Genomic DNA, 23,514 nt, shown 5'->3' with positions numbered 1-23,514 from the left:
GCACGGCCACTGCTGGTGGTCGGCTTCCCTGTGGAGAAGAACACAGGCCCCTCCAACAGCAGGGAGCCTGCTTCCTGCAAAGGATGTGTTTTAGACCCGGTATTTGTGATGATTTGGGAAGTGACTGGGTAGTGTTTAGTCCAAGTTGTGTTAAAAATATTCATCCAATTTTGAATGGATTGGCCTTAAATATTGATGCTCATTTCACCTTCCTATTTAATCCCACACAGATTATGACAGACAGGAATTCCATGAGTCACTGCTGGAACCAGAAGGCAGTCCCCTAATCAGACTCTGATCATAACTGGTCGAAAGGCACCAGTTGTCACTTATGCGTCAACATCAGTTCCCAGCCTCCCTTTTTTCTGAGAGCTTCTGTGTCAAGGTTGCCGTTGGAAAATATTAAGATCTGATTTATTCATTTTCTTCTGGGATCCTCAGTTGGTACTTAATGTGAAATAATGTGAACGGCGTGTGAAGACACCTTACCCGGTGAGGCAGATCTCCGGGTAAATTACCCGTGGTATTGGGAACTCGCAGGTCGTTGACTATCCCAATTTAATTTGGGCAGCACAGGACATTTCTAATAATTAATACTGTAATAACACTTAATGATCTGCACTCATGCAATCTGAAAATCCAGCTAATGGTGCAGTTTTTAGTGATTGCACAAACAGCAAGTTTTAAATGTGTCCAATGCTGCTATTTCAGCATCGTGGTGCCATGCAGGGACCCTGCCCGTGGGGCTGTCACTGACCCGACCCCAACCCTGGACGTGGATATGCCAGCAATGGGCTGGGTCTCCAGGGAGTGGATGCCCGCTTGGAACTAGACCTCAGGCGAGAGGTTTCGGGAGCAGTGGTACTCCCTCCAGATGGGAGGGACATTTAAAAGCTGTGACAACAGTCACTAGAGAGAGAGCAAAGAAATGGGAAATATGGATCAAGATTGGGAAGAGTCTGTTACAAACTTCATCAGAAAGGAATTAATATTTTGGAGGACTGCCCAGTGGACAGTGACGTGTTATTAGCCCACCCTCTGCCAGTCTCCCTGTTCTATTGGGCAGGACACACACCCGTCTGGAAGCTCTTCCACAGACACAGGCCCTCAAGCCTGTTCTGGAAACTTGCCTTTCTGGATCAAAAGTCCGTAATGTTATATTGCGACCAGTGCTGTGGCATTGTTTTGTTTTCTTTTTCATTTTTTTTTTAATGGGGAAGACATTCAATTGTATACCATCCATTATTTCCATAAGAGCAGAAAATGGTAAAACTGAATTTTAAAAAATGTAGTTAAAATAATTATGGTAGCTGTTAGCAGTGATGATTTTGCTGTTCTATTGCTCATTCCCTTCTCGATGCATCCATTTTAGGACTAATCACCAGTTGTCATTAAAAGAAAAAAAGAAACTAGGGAAGAAAATACAAAGGAACGCACAGGAAAATGCCTTTTTAGCTCCAGACCACTTACCATCTTGTCTCCAGTCTTTCCTTCACGAAGCCCCGGGAATGCGCCCTGGGCACCGCGGGCCGACCTGGGCCGACCTCCCTGGCAGAAAGCACGAGTGGAATGCTGTCGCCACCAGCTGGGGCCGCGTCCACAGACTGATTCGTTTCAAAGCTTCAAGTATGGAGGGTACTCTCCAAAGTACATTTTAAGTATTTAAAAATTCATTTTAGTTCATATTCTGTATTCGCACGAAAGGAAAACGATGGGATCTTTTTAGGCGAAGCTGCTTCGACAATGAATACTGAAAATCGCTAGATTGCGCGTTTCTCTTCTACATCAACGTCCAAGCATCCGTGCGGTGTTGCTCTTGTCACAGGGATGGGTAGGTCCCTGGAACCCGAGCTCTGCTGCCTGAGGGGCGGGAGCGCGGACCCTGCGGAGTCTGTGGAAGTCACAGGAACACGGAGAGACACCGAGATGAGTTACTAACTCAGGGAAGAGTTACTCAGTCAGCGAGTGAAGTGAAGAGCGGAGAGGAGGAAAGGTCAGCACGCGGGCGGGACATCCCGCAGGAGGTGCAGGAGGCCGGTGTCCCCAGCGCTGGGCGGCCCTCGGAGGTCCCCGCGCCCGCCGCCCTTTCTCCTCGGGCCTGCGCACTCCGCTTGCGCAGGACACAGGATCTCATTACCTAAGAGAGTTAAACTAACAACTTAAAAAAAAGCCAACCTCTCTAACTTGGCATTAAAGGTGCTTCAGTACGTTCAAGCGCAGAAACTCAGAGCCAGGGGTCGCTCGGTGCTGGCCGAGCTTGGAGAGCCCGTGTGGGAACTGCGGTCGGTTTTCTGTCTTTCAGGGGAATTGCGCCTTTCCACATGCACATGCGCCTTGGAAGGAAGTGGTCACACGTGCCCGAAGGCGAGGCCTCTGCGGTGTATGTACACTGACCACCGAATTAATCCAACAAAGTCAAGAGCACGTCGTGTTCCTGAGTCACCAGGCGAGTAGGTGAGGACAGCACTGGTCCTTTAAAGTCCCGGGAGACTTACCTTACCAGGCGCACAGAGGAGGTCAGGTAACTGCCGGGTGGAGCTGCAGCTTGGGCGGGAGAGGCCTGCGTGCTGGGGACACAGCGCAACAAGCAGCCCTCTGCCCTGTGTGACGAGCCTGACCCTGGAGACACAGGTGTGCAGCACTGGGTGAGCCCTGGGGACCACGTCACGAGTGGAGGTGTTAGTGCGCGCGGCGGAGCCAACAGGAGAGCGCAGGACCCGCCCGAAAGTGCCCACCTTACATTCGGCTGTCGTGGGCCAGAGTGTCGTTACTGAGATGGGCTGAAAACTGGTGGCGTCCATGAGACACCGACCTGGGAGCCCCCGGGCTGTTTCGCGAGCAAATGCAGGGAGAACCGAGGGCAGACATTCGCCAACCCCTAAAGCGATGCCTTTGAAATAAGTCAACACCGCTTGATAACAGCCACACCGCTGCCCTGTGAGAGCGCACAGCCGCGGTGCTGCCTGCCCCACGCGAGTCATGCCCCACGCGTCACACCCCGTCCCGGAGCAGTCCCACCAGGCAGGCAGGGTCCCTCACCCAGGGTTACAGAGGGGGGAACCTGGGCTCAGGCATGAGCCGTAGCCCCGCCAAGGAGGTAACTGGCCATGGCCTGTTGAATCAAAGACCCTGTTTTCAGCGCCTCTGTTCCTCTGTCTCTAGAAATGGAGTAGAAATTCATAAACGTGAACCCACGTGATAATGGCAACAAAAGCAGGTTGTGGGACCTCATTCCTGGCTCCTAACCCTGCGGCTGGGACGCCTTTCCCACCAGGATGTACGTGCCCAGGGCGAACAGTTTTTTAGGTTTCATTCTGCTTTCCTTTTCTAAAAATTTCGTTTTATATCCTACCTCTTCCAAACACGCGTTTGAGATTCTGTGTGCCCAAGACACGTATACTCGTCAACAATAAAATATAAACAGAAAATAAGATTTTCAAGGCCGATAATGTGATGTTATGACTGGTTGGTGGGTCAATATGGTCTCTGAAAATAAACTTTATTTCCATAGAATACATTATTGATACAGATGTGGACTTAATTATTATTTGGATTGAAAGATGCTGCTTGTCACCTATGGATTTTCCATCTGTTAATAAGATGTTTCCCATTTTATCTTCACATTAAGATACAGTTGCAAATGCTCAGTAAAGTTAGTTTTTTTTTTTTTTTTTTTTTTTTGAGAAATAGATTTCGAAATCCTCATGCACAAACACAAAAGCTACAAGGAGCTTCCAACGTTTGCATTAAGATCCATTCATGATGATGGCCTTCGTGGAGGTTCATTGTTCAGGAGCATCTTAAGAATTTTTTAAGACAGTTCAGTCTTGGATGAAAACCCTGCCTGTGGCAGCAGCATGAGAAAAAGACTGCAGTCTTTGACGGAGTGACACACAGACCCGTGGAGCTTCAGAAAATAATCTCTTTTCTAAAAAGGACTTCCATTCCCATCAAGTCCCTTTCCTATTGTTTTTGGATTCCTTTCAACGTCAGATCAGAAAATTAGTCATTACAGTTAAAACTCCTAACAGGAAAGTGTCAGCTTCTGTAGGAGAGGCTCCTGGCAGGGCCTGTGCAGGAGAGACTCAACACAACGCTTTCCCCATGTTTACCTGTCAAAAAGAATGTCTTGAGGACAAATAAAGATTCATAACAGAAATATAATGGGCATAAATGTGGTCAGGGGAGTGAATTAGGAGAAAGCTGACGACTTGGATGGGTCCTGCAGGCCGTGTGTTGGTTCTTGCTTCCATGCTTGCCATGTTATCTCACCTTCTCTCCAAATAGACCTTCATTTCTCGTGGTTTCAGAAAACACATCTTTACAGATTCAAATATCTCATTTAAGATTTTGGTGCATGTTCTGTCTAGAATTCATATTGACATATGTTAGGGGCCATGACAGCTGGGAAGGGAAGTGGTGACTTGGTCGTATTTTACTGACCGTAGTTAATTCAGGGCTTAGGTTGAGTTGCTAAATTATCGTGGGCCAGTATTCTTTGCCTCACGTGTTTGCAAGCTTGGACACCTGAGACTAGAATTGAGCAAATCGGCCTTTGCTTGTGGACAGGTACGCATGAGCCTGTGTGTCCTATCTCAGGTTAGTGAAACTGGTCACTGACTTCACGGGAGGGGTAGTCACAGCTCTTGAAGCTCTAAGTCTCGGGGTCCAGCTGGCGGTGACCTTCTGTGCCGGGCACTGCCCGTGTGCCCAGCTTTGGGCTTCCTTCCTGGTCTGCGGAGAGGGGCAGCAGTAGTGCTGTGCTCGGTCAATGTCCCCTGCGCCCTCATGTCACAGCTACGAGTCACATGGCCGGCGGTCAGAGCTTTCCGTGAGGGCCCCCTCTGCCCGGCTCCCTTCCCCCACCTCCTGGGCTTCTGGCTTGGGGGGTGGGCAGAGGTGCGTAAGGGCTGCCGTGGAGGACACACGTGATGGGCACAGGCGTTTCCAAAACAAATGAAACCGTGCTCGTCTGTCTAAATCCAGCCACCAAGGAGCCCACTGCTGATTTCAGGATCGTGCTTCCATGTCATGTGAGAGAGCAAACGTCGTGAATATCCCCAGGGACGATAGACTAGAAAGCAAAGACATGTCTGGATGTGGGTGTTTGTAGCTCCAGAAACACTCTGCCTGTGAAAGGCGCTTCTTGTATCCCTGATTCTAAGGCCAGCACTGGCTTCAGAGATGACGGTTCCAGAACAGTATTGATCCAGCTTGTTTCTCTGATGGGGAAACTGAGGCCCCAGGCCATGGTCCCTGCTCTGCCATTTAGTGTCAGAGTGAAGGCCAGAAGGCCGGTGTCCTGACTTACACGAGGCTTCCTAACGGGTGACGCCGACTCTCACCCCCTGGCCTGCGGGACCGCGGCTACCGGGAGGCCGTGTTCTCTCTGTATCCTCCTAGCTCATCCCTCGGCTGTTTCCTCATCTGTGCATAAGAGATGCTCATCTTGTGTTTCCTACCTTGTAGTTTGGGAAAACCACACTTTGTCCTAACATCATGTTTCTTAGGAAGATTCTGCCACCGTGTGTGTAGATGCAGTTTCTGTTAAACGTGTGTCATGGGCGACACTTGGTTCCACAATGCATGGAAATACACTCCTGAAACCCTTGCCTACTGTCACCCGGGCAGAAAGGACTCAGCAGTGAAGCACGATGGCTCAGCCCCGCGGCAGGAGCCAGGTGGCCCCCCATCCGGTGGAGGTGAGTCCTTCTGGCTTCAGAACCCCGTAGCTGCTGCCTTCAGTACAGCTTCAAACCTCCCGCTCTGATTAACCTTTCTTTTGACCTAAGCAACTTTCAGGAGCCATTGGGTCTGCCCAGCATGCGTCCTTATGACACTCATGAATTTAGGGTTTGTTGTCTTATTCACAGTCTCTGTAACACTTGCTGAAGTGGGTCCAGCACATCAGAGCACTCAAACCCTTGGAATTCAAAGATTTCACTGCGTAGACTCAGATCATTTTTCATAACCCTTGTTTCCTTGTCAGCGTGTCATCCGCAGTAAGGGGCTGTTAGATTTGTGCACACACATAAATCCTTTCTCAGCCTCACTGCACTGCCACTTAATGCCACTTGGCTTGGCCACTGCTCACGAGCTTCAGATACCTTCTGTTGGAAGAAACGCATGCTTATTAATATTACGGAGGAGTTTGCGTGAGATTTCCCCCAGCACAGGCTGACAAGCTGCCTGGCACAGTGTCGTTTATCATCGTACACTAGAGCTGTCAACTAGAGAAACAATTTCAATAAAAAATTTCTGCATGAAATTACTTCACCGGAGAACCGACTGGGTCTGCCTCTGTGTGTGCTGCTCTGTGTCTCTGTGTCGCTTCTGTTTTTGCCTCTTCCTTCTTCTTCTTCTTCTTCTTTTTTTTTTGTAATTTTGGCTGTGAAAGGTACTTAATGTACCAAAAACAATTTGTACAGACATTATTTTACCAATTGCAAGTGTGTGCGCCTTGCTGAGGTCCCCCTTATCTAACTGTTGCTAATACACTTCCATGCTGTGCTCTTACGGTTTCATTTTACAGTTGAGGAGATCACCCACTCCATGCTGTGTTGGAAATGGGACCCTCGTCAGTCGGGTCCACAGAGTGTAGTTAGCATGTGCACAACGAGCCCCAGAAAGTTGGAGCATTAAAGCATCTTCATTCCCGTTAGACTGCTTGTTGCGAACTTGGCTTGTTTGATCTTTGGTGTCTTGAGAAAGCCAAGTGCAGCTCCTGAGAGCAGCAGGGAGGGTGTGTTTGCCAGAAAGGGCAAGATGCCTGGGGACCACAGCAGACAGGCAGGGTCAGAGGGAGGTGGGGGCGTCCAGGCAGCCAACGTTGTGCAGGAGCTGGGGTCCCGCTCTAGCCACGGTGCTCTGCTCTGCAGAGAAGGCAGTGGTCGTTTCTGTGGTTCACCGATAAGCCCTAAAGGTTCTTGCGTTCCTCGGGTTTCCTGTGTGAGTCCCATAACGAGAAAAGCCTGTGAGCCCCACAGTGCGTGGAGCCAGCTGGGCTGGTAATTGCTGTGGAATTATGTTCTGGGCGGCTGGGAGGGAGGGCCGGCCTCTGCTGCCCTGCTTTTCCACCCTGTCAGGTTTGCACCCAGCTATGGATTTGCTGTCATCGGCTCATGATGATTCTGCCGACACCCCTGTCAGAAAATAAATTTTTCACTCCCCACTTGGTTGACTCCATTCATAGGGTGGAACTCTGTCAAAAACTGCCACGCTGCAGCCCGCTCCCGCGTTGGCTTGCGATGCCCGGACCTCAAGGCTCCCTGCTGGCCCAGTCCTCCTCACCACCCCCCATGCTGCTTGCAGAGCTGGGGTGTTCTGTCTGCACCGCTAATTTAATTAAAAAACCAACCTCCGTTTGCATCAGAATTCATGTGGAATGGAAGATATAAAATGCAATGTGCAGGAGAGCAACTGAGGCTTGGCCATGACGTGGAATGGGCGGAAGCTTGCTTCTTGTGCACCTAGATGTTTAAAGCCTGTGACATACATCAGCCTCACCTGTAACATCTAACTGACTCCTCACACAACAAACTCATCCACACCAAGGAGTGAGGCCAACGCACAAGCCAATCCATGAAAAGAGTCTAGGAAATGTGTAGTGATACGTGGTCCCCATGTTTTCTTTGCCCAGGCTACACAATGGTAACAAAACTCGGAATTTGTACTTGTTACCTGTAATGCAGACATACAGGGAAAGTCGTCATCAAACAAATACGGTTTGTCCAACAAGAGCTGTCAAGTGTGAGTTACGTGTCGGTCAATGTACAGAGGCTAAGAATGCAGTCACAGGTGAGTTGAACTAGCCCTGCATGAGCCAAACTCTGACAGTGGAGGCTTGTAGGCGTAGGAACAAAAATGACAATTGGTACATTTGCTGAGCCCTCGTTCTGGGTTTGCGTTTGTCGACACTACATGACGGGGTCCCAGCCCCTGAGCATGCCCCCGGGGTGAGCACTGGGACCCTCACGTTATGGAGGTGAGGGAAGCGGCCCGCGGCCCAGAGCTTCCGGAGCTGAGCTTGTTTGGAAGTAGGCCCTTTGGAGATGCACGGAGTTAAGTTAAAAGGAGGTCATATGGAATCAGAGAGGCTCTAACTCAGTGATGACTGTGTTTATACAGTAAGGAGAGAAGAGGGGGACACACAGGGAAGGGAAGAAGACCAGGTGAAGACGGACAAGCAGACGGGAGTGAGGCACCCACAGCCCAGGGGCACTGATGACTGATGGGGCCACGGAAGCCGGAAGCAGCAGGAAGGACCTGCCCTACCGCCGTCACAGGGAACGTGGCCCTGCCCAGACCTGGAGTTTGGACTTCTGGCCTCCAGGACCGTGAGAGATGAGGTTTCTGTTGTTTGAAGACGTCCCATCTGTGGGACTTCTGTGTGATGACAGCCACAGGAAGCCAACACGAGGAGCGAAGTGCAGCTTCTTGCCGAGTCACAAGGTAACTGAGCGGGTGGGCCAAGTTTACACACTTGCCACTTAGCCTTTCTTTAGTGTCTCTGCATGTGACACTGAGCAGCAGTGGAGACTGATTCTGTGTAGGGATCATGACATTTCAGAACGTGTGAGATGCACAGAACTGCATCATCCACCCCGGAGATGTCTACAGAAGGGCCACTCAATGTCAGGTACAGTCTGGGATGGCGGGTGACAAGCAAACAGGACAAAGTCCCTACAACCAAGGGGCTTGTGGGCCACCACCGGCCCAGTGGTTACAGCAACATTTTTCATATGTCAACACATGCCCGGGTCACCTGGAGATGTGGTCCCACTGCGGGTTCTGACTCGGTAAGTCTGGGGTCCAGACTGAGATTCTGTGTTTCTCATCAGTCCTCCTGTGATGCTGAGGCATCCTGTGCAAAGTGGCAGGGTTTCAGGCACTGCCACTCCAAGATGTGTGTTCTGTTCCCAGTGGTCGGGTTGGAGACTGATTAGGTACCTTAGGTGTGAGCCTTATCAAATGGTCAGTGATTTAAAAATCAGACAAGATAAAAACAGGACAGCCTGGAGCTCATGAAGCGGCGTCTCCTTTCTCTTGGCGCCTTCCTTCCCAGAGGCCACTCGCAACAGTCCAGCATTTCATAACTGTCGTCTGCAGACGTTCCACAGGTGCTAATTACAGTCTGCACGAATTCATTATTTCGTCCTGTAACTCAATGAATTTCTGATGAACAGTGACTCTGCACTGGCCCTGTGCAACATTCTGGAGATCCTAGGACATGTACAATAGACTGAATGCTTATGTGATGGGCAAATACCAAAAAGAATGTTTGAAACTTTAAATTGAGGCAAGCTCCATGAACTAACGCGGGCCTGAGAGCAAGGCGGACAAGAAGACCTCCCCCAGCCCAGAAGGAGTGACGCTCATATGCTCTTCCCAAGACGAACTCTTTCTTCTCATTTGTGTTAGCCTTTTATCGTGACCTTTTCTGGACTTACACGGGCACTTTATGACAGCTGGAATCCAGTCCACACAGTCGCCATCCTTACCCCATCCTCAGACTCTGTCTTAGTGGGTCTGGTCTACACACACCCCTAGGCTCAGGGCTGAGGAAGCAGGGCAGCTTTCCAGCTTATCCCTGGGAGTCATGCTAACAGACTTGGGGGCCGTTCAAGCACTAAGCTCCCTGAGAAGCATCTCTGAAGCAGGAGCAGCAGGTCCATCTGAATCTCAGACGGGATCTAAGCACAATGTCAAGTGCAAATGCAAGAGCGTCAGTGCAGAAGTTGAGTTGCTTAACCCCAGAACCCGGAGGCAGGGCTGCTTCCAGCAGGATGACCGATCCAATGGCATCCAGTGTTTGTTGGACTGGTGTCCACCTGGGGGGCGGGTCGCCAGAACCCAGATGTGTGGACTCATGTCTTACATCCAGTGTTTGGCCTGCTGTGAAACCAGTTTCGTCAAAGATGAAAACATCTGGGCTTGAACTCAGACCTGGGCAGGAAAGTGGGACTTAACAACGAAACAGCTGCCATAATGCATCTCCCTTTGTAAGTTGTTTTTGTGATCAGAATTGGCCTCAGAATCTAGAAGTTTCTAGACTATAAATGGAATCAGCTGTACCCAGGTAGGGCTGGGAGTGAAAGCACAAGGCCTCAGCTTCTCTGACAGCTATTCTGGCCTCTGCTGAGCCATTTGTTCAAATAATATCTACTCCACTACCTGCAGACGAACATGATCAAAGGACCCGCACAGGTTCTACCAGCCTAAATGTTCAGCAGATTTCCTCTGGTACCTTTTTAAATTAAAAATGTGAAAAATTAATGCAGTAAAGTATACAGTAATAAGAAAGAAGAAAATAATAATCATCCAAGCCCTACCATCCAGAATTAAGTAATGTTTACATATTTATATAATTGTTTCCAGTTTCCTCTTGTTTTCTGAAGAAAAAACATCCATTCTTTTGTAGAAATTATGCATGCACGTACTTATAAACAATTCCAATAAGGCATAGAAGTATAATGAAATGTGTAAAATTAGAATCAGAGTAACCTTTACAAACATTAGTGAATATTATTCCAAATGTCTTTCTATGGGTAGACTTAGGTAGAAAGATGGATGGTGATAGTTATATGAAAATAAGATAATACTATAGATATTTTAATAAAAGATAATTTTATGTGAATTTAAGTCAATAGAAGTAAAGAATGTAATGGAAATGCAAACAAGTGTTTCTTTATTGCAAGAAAGGATTCCAGAAAGTTAAGAAAACAAACTATGAAACATAGAAAAACAAAATTAAATGGAACCTTGATTGATTTGCCATGAAACATAACGACTTAAACACAATTTCTCATTCCCCTTTCTCCTGTCTCCTAACTTTGGGTGGTTATGTTGTATTGCATTATACAATTTATTTTACATTCTATGTATTATATTATATGATTTATGTTACATTACTAATATTATATTATATTATATTACATTATATTATGACACAGGTTAGAGTCACATTCTGTTCTGTAGCCCAGCATTCCCTGAGTTGGTTAGTGTTAGTTCTTTAGGTAACGATTTAATGTTAACTCAGTTCTTTTAACAGGTGTTTCCAGTCTTAACTGTTTACCTGTTGAATTTGGCTTCTTTTCCGATTGGCCGTCCCGTTCCCACCTGCCCCCAGCATGTTCTCGGGCTGCTGCTTGAACATCATTGCGGCTGAGGCACCAGCCCTGCTTCCTCTTGTCCAGATCTCGGGAAACGCTGTTCCATCTCCTGGTGCTTAATGGATCTGGGGTCCCCTGTCCCCAACCGACATCCCGCATGCCTGCGATCTGCTCTGCTCTGGTTGGGGGTCTGGACAGACCCTTGGCTTTCCTGGACCTCCAGCGACCTAATGAATCTGTGGCCACTGACTGCAGACAGCATTGCATATTTGTTTCAAACGTAGTGTTTTCTTTTAATCGAAAATCTTTTTTTGTCTTCAGTTCAGTAATAGAAAAAAAATGTCATGTCAACTTTTAAAAATTAAATTTGGATATTCTTTATTCTCCAAGGAATATATGCACATGTTATTAAAAATCAAACAGTTTTAAGATTGATGACAAAACCATAGCAGATCCCAGCCCTGCTTCCCTGGGCACCTGGGGACAATGATGAAGTGTGTGTGTGGGCCTGTGGGCCAAGTATGGATCACTGCACACTTCTGTAAGTAAAGTTGTCTGGGAACAAAGCCATGGCCATCCTTTTGTATTGGCGATGGCTGCTTTCATTCTGTAATGTCAGAACTGATTATTTCCACAAAGCATAAAATATTTACTGTCTTCCTCTTCATGGAAAAAGTTTGCCCACCTCTGATCTGGAGGAGCCACTTTAAGATATAGTAGCTGATAGTTACCCCCTTCTATTTAAATGGTACTTTACGCTGTCACGGTTCTTAGTGTAGATATTATCACTGCCTTCTTGGAGGAAGAGCACCCAGTTCCCTTAAACCCCCTCATGAACACAAAGCACACTGCTTGTCTATCCTCCAAACGTGTTTCTGTGATATTTCTATGAAATCAAAATTAATATAAACAGTGTAGCATGGTTATAATTTGTTCACTGTGTGTCATCTGTCACCATTACTTTTCTGTACACACGTCTTTTATTCCTGGAATTAGTAATTGTCATTTTGTTAGCTCAGTTTTCCATGTACTTAATAATTTGACCCTAACATTCTGACAAGGCCACGTATCTTCTCAATATAGTCAAACTGATGTTGTTCGTCAGTGCCTGGAAACTTTAAAAAAATTCATTCTTAGAAGACCTCTGACCTCCTGCTCCTGAACTTGTTGGTCTGCTGCCATCCCCATTCTGGAACTTTCTTGCATCATTTGTTGAAAATTCTCTTTGAATCTCTCTTCTGTCCCTTTTGTGGTTTCCTCCAAAGATGCACAGGAGTTAAGATTCTCGAGCCCTTACGTGTTTTCAAAACGTCTTCATCCTGTGTTTATACCTGAGCTGGGTATTAAATTCTAATGTTAAGTCCTTTCCCTTGAGAATTCCGAAGGATTGTTCCGTATCCTCTTAGCTTCCGGTGTTCCTTTGGAGAAACTCGATGCCATTTTCACAGCTCATCTGCTCTGCACGTTTTCAGGATCCTCTCTATCCCTGGGTGACAAGACACTTTGTGATGTCACGCTTTGATGTGCTGCGTCTAAAACTCATTTTCCTGGGCAGCTCATGTGCTTGCATGATCCCCTCGGTTCCAGGAGATTTCCTTACTTTATTCTGTTGCTAGTTTCCATTATTCCATTGTCTTCATTCAATCTTGAGTTTAAAAACCGAAGCCTTTGCGTTATTACAGAACACACGGACTGTAACTTTTACTGTATGCTTTTTAGGACATCGAAGTAGGTAGTTGTTTGATGACACGGGGCAGGGGGCCATGCCTGCCTTCCTGCCCCAAGTTTCTGGTGCTCGAGCATCACTGTGAATTTCTCACTGTTCAGATGCTCTGCTGGGCTTGACTCAGGTGGGTCCCCACAGCACCCACAGCTGGGAATTTCTCCAGTCCTGGCCCTCTCCCCTACGTCCCACGTCCTAACCTCCTGGAAATCTTGCTTCTGGTCAGGTTGCTGGGCAAGCTTCTAGCAAAAATAGGACTTGAAGAGGGAGAGGCACAGAGTGCAGCTGGCCAGGGCTCAAGGGCAGCGTCCCACAGAGGAAATAACTATTTTTCTAATTACTATAAAATATTCAACCTAGAGCAACATACGAGTAATTTAATTAAAAGCTCAAGAAGATGAACACTAGTATGTTCTGTGTTATTTTATTTTCAAAAGACATTTTCATTTATATTTTCCTAACTTCTTAAGCTTCAAAGAAGCTATGGGATGACATTCATCATAAATAAAAACAGAGCTGAATGACACTGCCATTCAGTCTTAAGTGAAGCAAATGTTTTAATTATCTTGTTTTAATTCCATTGCTTTTCTGTTTTGCTTTCAATAATAAATGAATTAAGTTCAATTTCCCTTTCCTTTTTGTTGTTCAACAAAATCTGTATTTGGAGAGATGGGTGATGAAATGAGAAGGGGAGCAAGACTTGCCTCTTTGCCTGCACAGGTCTTACCCTAGCGAGGGTTATATTTGCTGTGTTTTTGGTTGGCTGTATGGAAAGACGGGTCCTGCTGGTTGAACTGTCATGTCTAAGTGTATTAAATAATGACTTTTTGGTCGCCTTAGAAGAGAGATTCTAATTTTGTTCCTTTGAGCTCTAGCCTGAGCCTTGCCTTATTAAAAATATAAATTTATTTACAAATCAACAAAGATGAGCTCATCAAATTTGAAATAGCACAGTCTAGAGGTAGCTAAGACCACAAACAGCAGTTTGTTTCTAAAATTATTTTTACTGACTATAATAGCGTATTGAGAAAGATAAATGAACATGAATAAATACAAAGCCTATTGTTCACACTTTTGTAAACTTATAGTTGTGTCTTTAAGTCTGGGATGAAATAGAAGGGATTGGGTGGAAGTTTATCTGAAATGATTTGTTGATCAGTTAGGGTAAAAGAGTTGTTAAATTTAGGCCCTGGAGTCAGAGAGGAGCAGAGTCAGAAACCAGCTTAGTGACCTGCGGGTGTGTGATCATAACTGACTCCTCTGCTTTACTTCCTCATCTGTAGACTGGGCATCACAGCCAGGAATGCTAAAATAATTAGCTAATAAATTATTTAATAAACTGAGTGATGTGTGTAAAGACACATCACAAAGCAGAAAGCACTAAAAAGTAATCTGCTGTTAATATTTTGGAATATTTATTTAAATTAAAATAAACAGAGAAGCAGAATTCCCATATCACGAGCATTCCATTTGAATGAGTAAGTTTTATTGCTCTCTATTAAGGTACCCTGCCAGTACTAGTAAAAACACCCACAGATAGCACAGCCTCTGTGTACGCCGTGGCTCAGGGACCGCCAGCCCCTGGGTGTGGCCTGTTTACATTCATCTAGCGTGGTACATCTGTGACCAGTCACCCCTTTTCATGCCTGAGTTCTAGTCCAGCAGACAGCTCTACCATAATTGGCCCATTCACTCACCTGCTGATGTTTCCAGTTTGGGGCGGCTATAAGCATCAGTGCACAGCTCTCTCTTTGGACATAGGTGTTACTTTCGCTAGGTGAACCCGTAAGAGTGGAATGGCTGATACATGGTAAGTGAAAGCTAAGCTTATTATGAAAATGCCAAGTTTCTTCTTTTTATATAACAGATTTTATGTTTTAGATAAGTTTTAGGGTGATCTGAGATGAAGCAGAAAGCATAGAGAATTCCTATAGTTCCCAGCCTTTCTCACAGTTTGCCATATTATTAACATCATGGGTTGTTGTGTACTTATTAGAGTTGATGAGCCAATAAAGATATGTTATTATTAAGTAAAATCCATACTTTAGCGTTTACGCTGGGTGCTGTGCATTACATGGGTTCTGACAAATATATGACAGTGTCACACAGAGAAGTTTCACAGCCCTAAACATCCTGTCCTTTGTCTATTCACCTCTCGCCCCACAAAAAGCTCAGCAACATGGATATTTTACTGTCTCCATAGTTCTGCCTTTTCTAGAATGTCTCACAGTCAGAATTATACAGTATGTCGCCTTTTCAGATGGGCTTCTTTCTCTCAGCAACATGTATTTAAGTTTCCTGTGAGTCTTTTCATGGCTTCAGAGCTCATTTCTTTTCAGTGCTGAATAATATTTCATTATCTGGATGGACACAGATTGTTTATTCACTCGTGACTTACAAACTGTTGACTGACTTACAAAGTATTATCTGAAGTGGCTGTACCACTTTATATTCTTACCAGTGGTGTGTGAGAATTCCAATCGTTCCTATTCTTACCAAAATTTGGTATGGTCAAGGTTTCTAATTTTAGGCTTCTAATATAATTGCATTTTGTGATTTTAATGTGCATTTTCACCTATCTTCTTTGGTAAAGTGTGAGCATTAAAACTTCTGCCCATTATTTTAATTCAATGTTACCCACTATTTACTGTAGTTCTTGAAGGTGGGAGGGTAGAACTGGTCCCTGTCACTCTGTGTGGGAACAGGGAGAATCCTCAGGCCCTTCACGAGGAGACACGGAAGCGTGAAGACGCTGAGAATAGATGCCAGGAATGTTCAGAAGAAAGCCAGGGGGTTAACTTTTTTCAGAATCAGATTGTTTCAGGATTTCCACTGAAAATATTGCAGCAGAGGCAATGAACGCTCGATTAGATACAATATGTAAAGAATTTTTATATCCTTGTATAAACATAACTTTATATCTGGTGAGCTTAATAGGGGTTTAGGCCATTAATGGATAAGTTTCAGAGAGTCTAAACTTCCTGAAATTACACACAAAATGTTGCATAATTGACATTCATGCAGTTTTCCAGGTCTGAGGCTCCAAGGAATTCTGTGACATTCTTATGCGTACAGGCCTTCTCTGGAATCAGCTTTTGGGCCATTTTGTATAAAAGACAGTTTCTGATAAATCTGGTTCAACAATTACTACGCAGTGTGAGTTGTGATGACGGTTGAATTGGAAGTAATGAGGGTTTAAAAATAGAAAACAGATGTAATATTTTCAATGACATTTTCTTGGTACTGTATTTATTTCCCTCTTTCAGTGATTAGCAAAATGTTTTCAGTTTTTAAAACAACTTATCACTGTGAACACAAAAACCCACATATAAAAAAAACAAAAGAAATTGTGAGAAACAGATGACACATACGTTGGGATGTATGCATATGGAGAAATAGTGAAAAAATAGAGTACACAAAAATATAGGGCCAGATATATAAATAATTAAAGTAATTCAAACAAAAAGAACCAGTGTTCAAGCAATTCTGGAAATCTGTTCTTTAATTGTACATAAATAATTTGTTATGGAGAGAAAGATTATATAACTGAAAATACATTTCACTGGGGATTTAAAAAAAAATGTACAATTTAAAGATTGAACAAATTTACTGCCATTCTCATCTCGTCATCCATGATGGCGTTTTTTTTCTAAAGAGACTGAAATGACCAACTGGCGACTCAGACTCAGCCAAGAAACATTGGAGGTGGAAACCCTTCTTCAGGCCGTGATGTAACCGTGATCACTGGAGACTGAGATGGAAATTCACTTGGGCCGCCGGACGCCCCCAGCCCCATGACGTCTGTGAGAACAAAAGGGCCTTGATGCATCTTGTGAGTGCAAGAATTTTCTGGAACGGCCCATTGACTAATTTTCAGAGCAAAGTTACTAATACGTTTAAAAAATAAATGACAATGGTAACTTTATTTTAAGAAAATATCAACTTTGTTTTTTTTTTTTTTTGGCTTATTCTGTGAGTTTTTGTTCCAGCAAGTGAGCTTTTACTTCAAGCCAATTATAACCCTAAACACAAATTAAATGTAATTACCTTTTTATTGACACATTAAAAGCAAATACATAGCATAGCCAGTAGTTATATTCTTTTCTACAGGTGTAACTATTACCAAAGCCGGGAGGGAGCGTACACACAAAGCTCGCGTGGTGTGGACAGGAAGGGAGAGGCTGGCGGGGGTGGGAGGCGTGATACAGCACAAAGGGAAGCAAAAGGACTTCCCAACACAAGCTGACTTAGAAAAACAAGAGTAAGTGCAGGTTGCTTGATTGAATCACGTCAGGAGGTAAACCGCTCCTTTTACAAACACCACAGCTTTGCTTTTTCACCTTCAGTTATGATCTCGGAGCTGCCGTGAGTGGTGGTGCTGCCAGGCTGCACCCATTACCGCGGCCCCCAACACGGTTACCATCTTAATTACAGCTGTGTCTCAGCCAGGGCAGTGACGTCACACAGCAGGGAGAGACTGGAGAACGTAGAAGCAGGAGCTGAGGGCATGGCCGAGGCTGGAGATCCAGGGGACGGTGACTCAGCGCTCCAGTGCTCAAGGGGTGTAGCTGTGGGTGACAAGACAGGATGCGTTTCCCACCTTGACGTTCGGTGACCTGCGGCCAGATTCGTAGCTGCAGAATTCTTGAAGGAATGCCTGCAGGTACACCTGAGTCTCGTTAGCTAAACCGGTATTTGCCATGTTGGAAGGAGAGCAACATAGACGCAAATGGTTCTTCCATTAGAATTCAAAAAGAGCACAGAAATTCTAGTGAGACTGCGGACGTTTCCCCAATTCTCCGCTGCAGTATAAACTGGAAGAACAAAGACACAGGCTCGCCAGCACCCAGCGGCGTCTGAAGCACAACGTTGTGTCCCGTTAATAGTCACACGTGTACCCTGACTGTGCAGGGCACTCGTGTGACGGTGAGAACACAGTGACAGGTGTGGGTTTCCACTGTCGGGAGGAACAGGTGTGACAGGTGTGGGTTTCCAGTTGACTATACGCACAGCAGACACCACTTAATACAGTTACTTTTGCTACATAGTTTGTGCACAGGCAAACCTCCCAAATGTGCACCTCCGTCCTTCTTTGGTTGCAAGCAGCAAAAGTCATTTTCCTTTTCTAAGTTTGAAAGTTCAGTAGCAGACTGGCTGGACTTGACCAAAGCTGTGCAAAGCCCAGTGGTCTATCGCTTGGGAGCTCCTTGTTCTGGAAGGTGAGCTGCCACCTTTTCAGGCCCGCTTCATGCAGAAGGGCCGAGAAAGGACTGCCTGAACCTCAGCGGTCTTTGAATCACTTACAGAATTCCACATCACAGAAAGTAGCATCTAGGAAACGTTTACGTTGGTTCAAATACACACGCCATCTGTTCTCTTTGACAAATATTAGATTTACTCACTTTCTGTGTGGATTGGCCACAAACAAGGAGCAGTCACTTCTGTATTTAACGGGTGGAATGATGGCGTGATGGGCTGTCTCAGTCCGCTCGGGCTGCTACCACAAAGTACCACAGACGTGGGTAGGTGGGGGGCTTACAAACAACAGACACTAAGTTCTCCCAGTCCGGAGGCTGGGAGGCCACGAGGAAGGTGCCTGCAGGCAGATTCGGTGTCTGGTGGAAGCGCACCTCCTCAGTCACAGCTGCTTCTCCTTTCCCTGTGTCCTCATGTGGCAGAGGGGACAAGACAGCTCTCTGGGGCCTCTTATGAGGACACTGATCCCATTACGGGGGCCCCACCTCATGACCTAATCACCCCCCAAGGCCCCACCTCCTAATACCATCCCATTGGGGGTTTTGATTTTAACCTATGAATTTTAGGGGACACGAGCATTTAGTTTACAGTACAGTCATTAAAATAAATCATGTTATTTAGAAAAACAAACTATGTAGCAAAAGTAACTGTATTAAGTGGTGTCTGCTGTGCGTATAGTCAACTGAATCTAGTCTGCTAATGCAATGCTGCAAAACACGTAATTCCATCTTTTAGAAACTGAACCACTGGGCTCGCATCTGTGTGCCACCTGTCCCAGCGAGATGACGGGAAGGTAAGTGTGGTGCACAGGGGTTTGTGCACAGCCTGTCCCAGCGAGGTGGCGGGAAGGTAAGTGCGGTGCACAGGGGTTTGTGCACAGCCTGTCCCAGCGAGATGACGGGAAGGTAAGTGCGGTGCACAGGGGTTTGTGCACAAGCAGGGACAAGACAGGCTGCTGCTGAGGGCCTGCCCCCTGATGCCTGCAGGACTCTGGGCTAAGTGTCCACTGTCTGGGCTGGGCCCTGATTTCCCCTGTGGAGTTGCTGGCCCCTGCCCTGTGTCCTGTCCATGGGTCCTGACCGCCCCAGACAGCTTTCTCTCTGCTGTCTGTGCAGTTTCTGGGGAAAGATGCGTTATGATGCTTTTGAGCTTTGCCACATCTGGGTGGTGTGGGGCTGGGGGTGACGGAGAACCACTTGGGCTATTTAAGGTGTCATCTACCTCAAGACCAAGACGGGGCTGCCCAGGCAGGACTCAGCGATTTGTGTGATTAATGTTTTGTGTCCCTAAGCCACTGTAGTGGTGGATGCAATTTTGAATTTAGACAAATGTATATTAAAGTGTGTGTTTCAATTTAACAGCCAAGCCAGGGTGTGGGGTCACCTGGGTTCTCTGTCCTTTGCAGCAGTCTGATCATTTAAGAATTCTTGGAAGCCACGTCTTCATAATTTCTCCCAGGATACCAACTCCTATGTTCTCCCCATGTCAGAACTTGCATTGTCTTTCCTCGTCTCATCATCCTGAGTCCACTTGCGTTCAGCGCAGTGCATTAGAGAAAGGACACTTTCTGCAGGACTCAGGGACTCTTCTTTTCCTGTTGTATTTGTTTTCTTTAGGGTGGCACCTCTTACTCTTTGGGATTTTACGTCAAACATTTTTAGGCTCCCTGTGGGACGGTAGTTACACATGGAATAATCAATTGAGGGCAAATGACACAGGCTGTTGTGAGCCCAGCAACACCGTTGAGTCAGATTGTGGTTCACTGACCCCAACAACATTTCCATATAAACTACCGTGTTTCCCCAAAAATAAGACCCAGCTGGACAATCAGCTCTAATGCATCTTTTGGAACAAAAATTTATATAAGACCTGGTCTTATTTTACGATAATATAAGACCAGGTCTTTATTATAATATGACATGATATGATATAAATTACCAGGTCTGTGCATGTTCTCTCACTCCTGTAGCCTGTGGCCAGTGACGTGCTGGGCTCACAATCAGCCCCACTTCCTGCCGTACGTGCCCCCCCCACCCGGCTATCGCCAGGGTCCAAGATGGCCCTGTGTTCGAGGGAACCCCATGTGTTTTAATGCCTTGTATCCATGTGCCCACACTTGGGAGCAAAGGACGAGGAAGTCGTGTGAAGAAGCGTTGGTAAGAAGTAAGACCTTAAGGTTTCAGTGTTCATAACCACCTTTTAATCCCTAAGATAATTAGTCGTTAATAGTACCTCCCGGCCCATCCGTTGAAGGGGCCAGAGCCCCGCACTCCTTGACCTCTGGTTGAGGAAACAGTTGAGGAGGGCCCGCTTGCGTCTCTGTATAGAACCATTGGTTCCTGGGCCTGAGCAGCGCGGCAAACCCCTGAACCGAGCCCAGGTGTTGGCACGTGGGGGCCAGGGAGGGGACAGTGTGGGAGGAGGTTGGCATGGGGCTCCTGATCCAGGCAGCTATGAAATAAGTTTCATTTCATCTCTGCAGCAACAATTCAAATCAATCACCTCATCAATCTTTCTTGATACAAGCCCATGTGGAAACAAGATTAGAGAAAGAAGTGGAATCTCAAATGGGAAAGTAGAAGAGAAAGCCAACGTTTATTGATCCCGAGAAACAGGAAATGTGTCAAGAACTGGGTGGGGTGGAAACATTAATGAGAATGAGGAATCCAGGAGATCGTGAGGAGTACAATTGTCCTGTTACAGAACACTGCCACTCATTGGAGGCTGCAATGGGCCAGACGCTGGACGGAGCGTGTTCTGTGTGCAATCTCTTCACCCGTCAGAACAATGCTTTGTAGTGAAAGCCATGTGGTCACCCACTTCTTCTCCCACGTTTCCTCACCCTAAGGATAGAAGTTTACTCACTGCTGCCGCCCTACTAGGTGGACACATAACTAGCTATATTCAAGAGGCGAACAGGTGAGTCCAGTCCTAAGAATACCACTCAGGTAGAGGACGCCTCTGGATGGAAGCAGCACCCAAAAAGCTAAGGAGGCAGGGCTTTGTAGGCCTGGGGAGGTGGGGCATGGGATCTCCTGCACGCGGGTGGATGGGGCTCAGTCTTCGCATCTGTGCTGGAAGTGTCTGTCTACTGAGTTCTTGGTATGGACAATGGAAAAACAAAATAAAATGATGCTGGCAATGAACGACCCAGAGAGTGGAGGGACGATAAGCATCCACTTCAGGTATTTGCCACCAGCAACGTGTTTCAGGGAGAGCTGTGCGGAAGCAGATGATCTCTTTGAAGCATTCACTGGAACAAAGCAAGCCATTCTTTGCTGATTTCTCATTTGTCCTCAAACTGTAAGGTGAATTCTCCATCTTCACTGGAAAAGAGGGAGCTGGATCTTATGTCAACCTCTCTGCCTCCCGTGTCATTCTCCTCTGGAAACGCAAAGGGAGAAGGGGCTTCCTGGCTGGTAATTGGTAACAAGCACACAAACGGTATCATCAGGAAACTTCCACCTTAACGGCGTCCTTTTGACGTTTTTGAATATGTGGTAAAACTTCCCTGTCAAGAAGTCCCCGGTCTTCACAGCATTTACGAAAACCAGAAAATCTGGTTACCATCCAAACCTCCTCCAGGGAGCCAGGCCTCACAATTAGAGAGCGAAACGGAGGGCACGTCTCTCCAAGTCTGATACAGCTTTGAGCAGTCAGAGCTCGCCTGTCTCCCTCCTCCGTGTCCGTGCTTTGCAGACTCCACCCTGTGCGTGTTTCTGCGACTGCAGTAGGTGGGGATGGACAGAAGCTCAGAGACGGGCCTGGAGCACAGGGACCCACCCCGCTTCCTGACTGCTGCCCAGATCCAAGACTGGCAGCTGGACTCCTTCACTTGGATTAATGGGTTAAAACTTGACATCTTTTTAGTATTTTCGGTTTTATTTTCTTTATCAGCTTGACTTTCATGTCCGGAGTGCTCTTGCTACAATATTCTTTTAAAAGTACACTTGTCAGGGTCCATTTGCTACCAGCTACCTTGATGGTGACATCGGCCAAGCCTGTGGTTTACCTTTTGACCTTAGAGAGGCAGCAGATGGCCCAGTAATAAATCCTGGTTATTAGTGAAGGGAGCCAATAGCTTGGAAAGGCAGAAATCAAAGTCGGGCAGTTTTACACTGTGGTTCTCGCTGTCGGCTCTGACCTGGAGCTGTGGGCCTGTCAGGGAGGGTGACGGGGGCTAAGACAGCAGCAGGCCTCCTCCACCCTCCTCCCTGCTTCTGCCCCCCACCCCTCTCCTCCCTCCTTTGCTTTCTATCCTGCTTAGGTCCACATTGCAGGAGTGGCTGACGGTCTCTCTATTTCAAAAATTCACCTGGAGTTCTGTTCTCAGCAAACTGCCATGGCCGTGCTGTGTGATCTGGGCAGATGCCTTGAGCTCTCTGTGCTTGGTGCCTACGGACACTCAGAAACGGCGTGTGAGTGCAGGAAACACGTTCACAGCATGGCTCCCGCTCTTTAATGAATGTAAGATGTCTTATTATTCCTCCTCCTCTTCCCCTTCTCCTTGTGATGCACCAAGAGGGTCCTGAAAAGTGTCACCGACAAGCAGGGCTTCGCGCCTCCAGCTCCTCAGACAGTGGTGGGGGAAGGTTGTGTGTCAGCCAGCAGACAGGGAGCTCGTTTTAAGAATTCTTAGCTATCAACAAGAAATTATACGTGTTAGCATTACAACTCACATTCATTTATGAATCTTAAATGTAATAATAATTTATAGAAGAATTCCCAATCCTCTTAAATTTTCTTGGCAAAGGAACAACAGGTGATAAAGCACTAAGACACATTATGGAGGAGTCATATTCTTGTTCCCAAGAGGGTTCCACATAGACCTGACTCAATAGAAAAATTCAGGCTGTGTCCTTTCTTTTTTGAAAGCTCCATTTGGTTTATCAAAAAAAAAAAAAAACACCCCGATATTTTTACAGGATTTTGAAAGCACATGAAATAAACATTGCTTTTGTGAATGTTTTTGGTTTTTATTTTTTCACTGTTGAATTCCTTCTTAAGCTAAGGTAAAAGTTTTGGTATTGTATTTATGAAACTCTTTTCAGTTTTAGTCCCATATCTTCTGTACCGGAGAGTAACAGCTTCTGATAAAGTTAGCAACCCAGGCTTTGAAAGGTACAGATAGTAATGGGTGTGTGCACAGGAGCTGCACTCTGGGGCCGAAGTAACCAATGTTGAGTTTACTACGTTGCTCTATTAAACTGATAAATACATTCCCAGAACAAGGAGCTACTACTTAGCAAGTACAAACAAAGGAGGGCTCGAAAAAGTGCTTGTCACAAAATTAAAGTTATTTTTCCTCCATAATAAAGTCAACTTACAGCCCAAGCATTAACAAATAGAATGTTATTTTTAGTGTCACATTGTCTTGTTAATTGTTTACAAAACGTTTTTCCCGGTGCGTTGTCACACTGTTCC

General features: G+C 46.2%; 1 long non-coding RNA gene across 2 annotated transcripts; it reads left to right on the top strand.

Annotated features, from left to right (window-relative positions):
- The first annotated feature begins 14,469 nt into the window (after nucleotides 1-14,469).
- On the top strand, nucleotides 14,470-22,986 carry LOC141573055 (uncharacterized). Of its 2 annotated transcripts, XR_012498621.2 has the most exons (3): nucleotides 14,470-14,644; nucleotides 16,490-16,666; nucleotides 18,826-22,986. It is a non-coding gene; the product is annotated as an uncharacterized LOC141573055 (long non-coding RNA). The 2 variants fall into 2 exon arrangements; XR_012498620.2 differs by lacking the exon at nucleotides 18,826-22,986 and having other exon boundaries at nucleotides 16,490-16,772.
- The last annotated feature ends 528 nt before the right edge of the window (nucleotides 22,987-23,514 follow it).

Source organism: Rhinolophus sinicus, chromosome 4 (genome assembly GCF_057876585.1).
Source record: "Rhinolophus sinicus isolate RSI-liver-muscle chromosome 4, RSI-T2T, whole genome shotgun sequence".
In the NCBI taxonomy this organism is placed as follows: Eukaryota; Metazoa; Chordata; class Mammalia; order Chiroptera; family Rhinolophidae; genus Rhinolophus; species Rhinolophus sinicus.
This window is presented reverse-complemented; position numbering and strand designations above follow the sequence as displayed.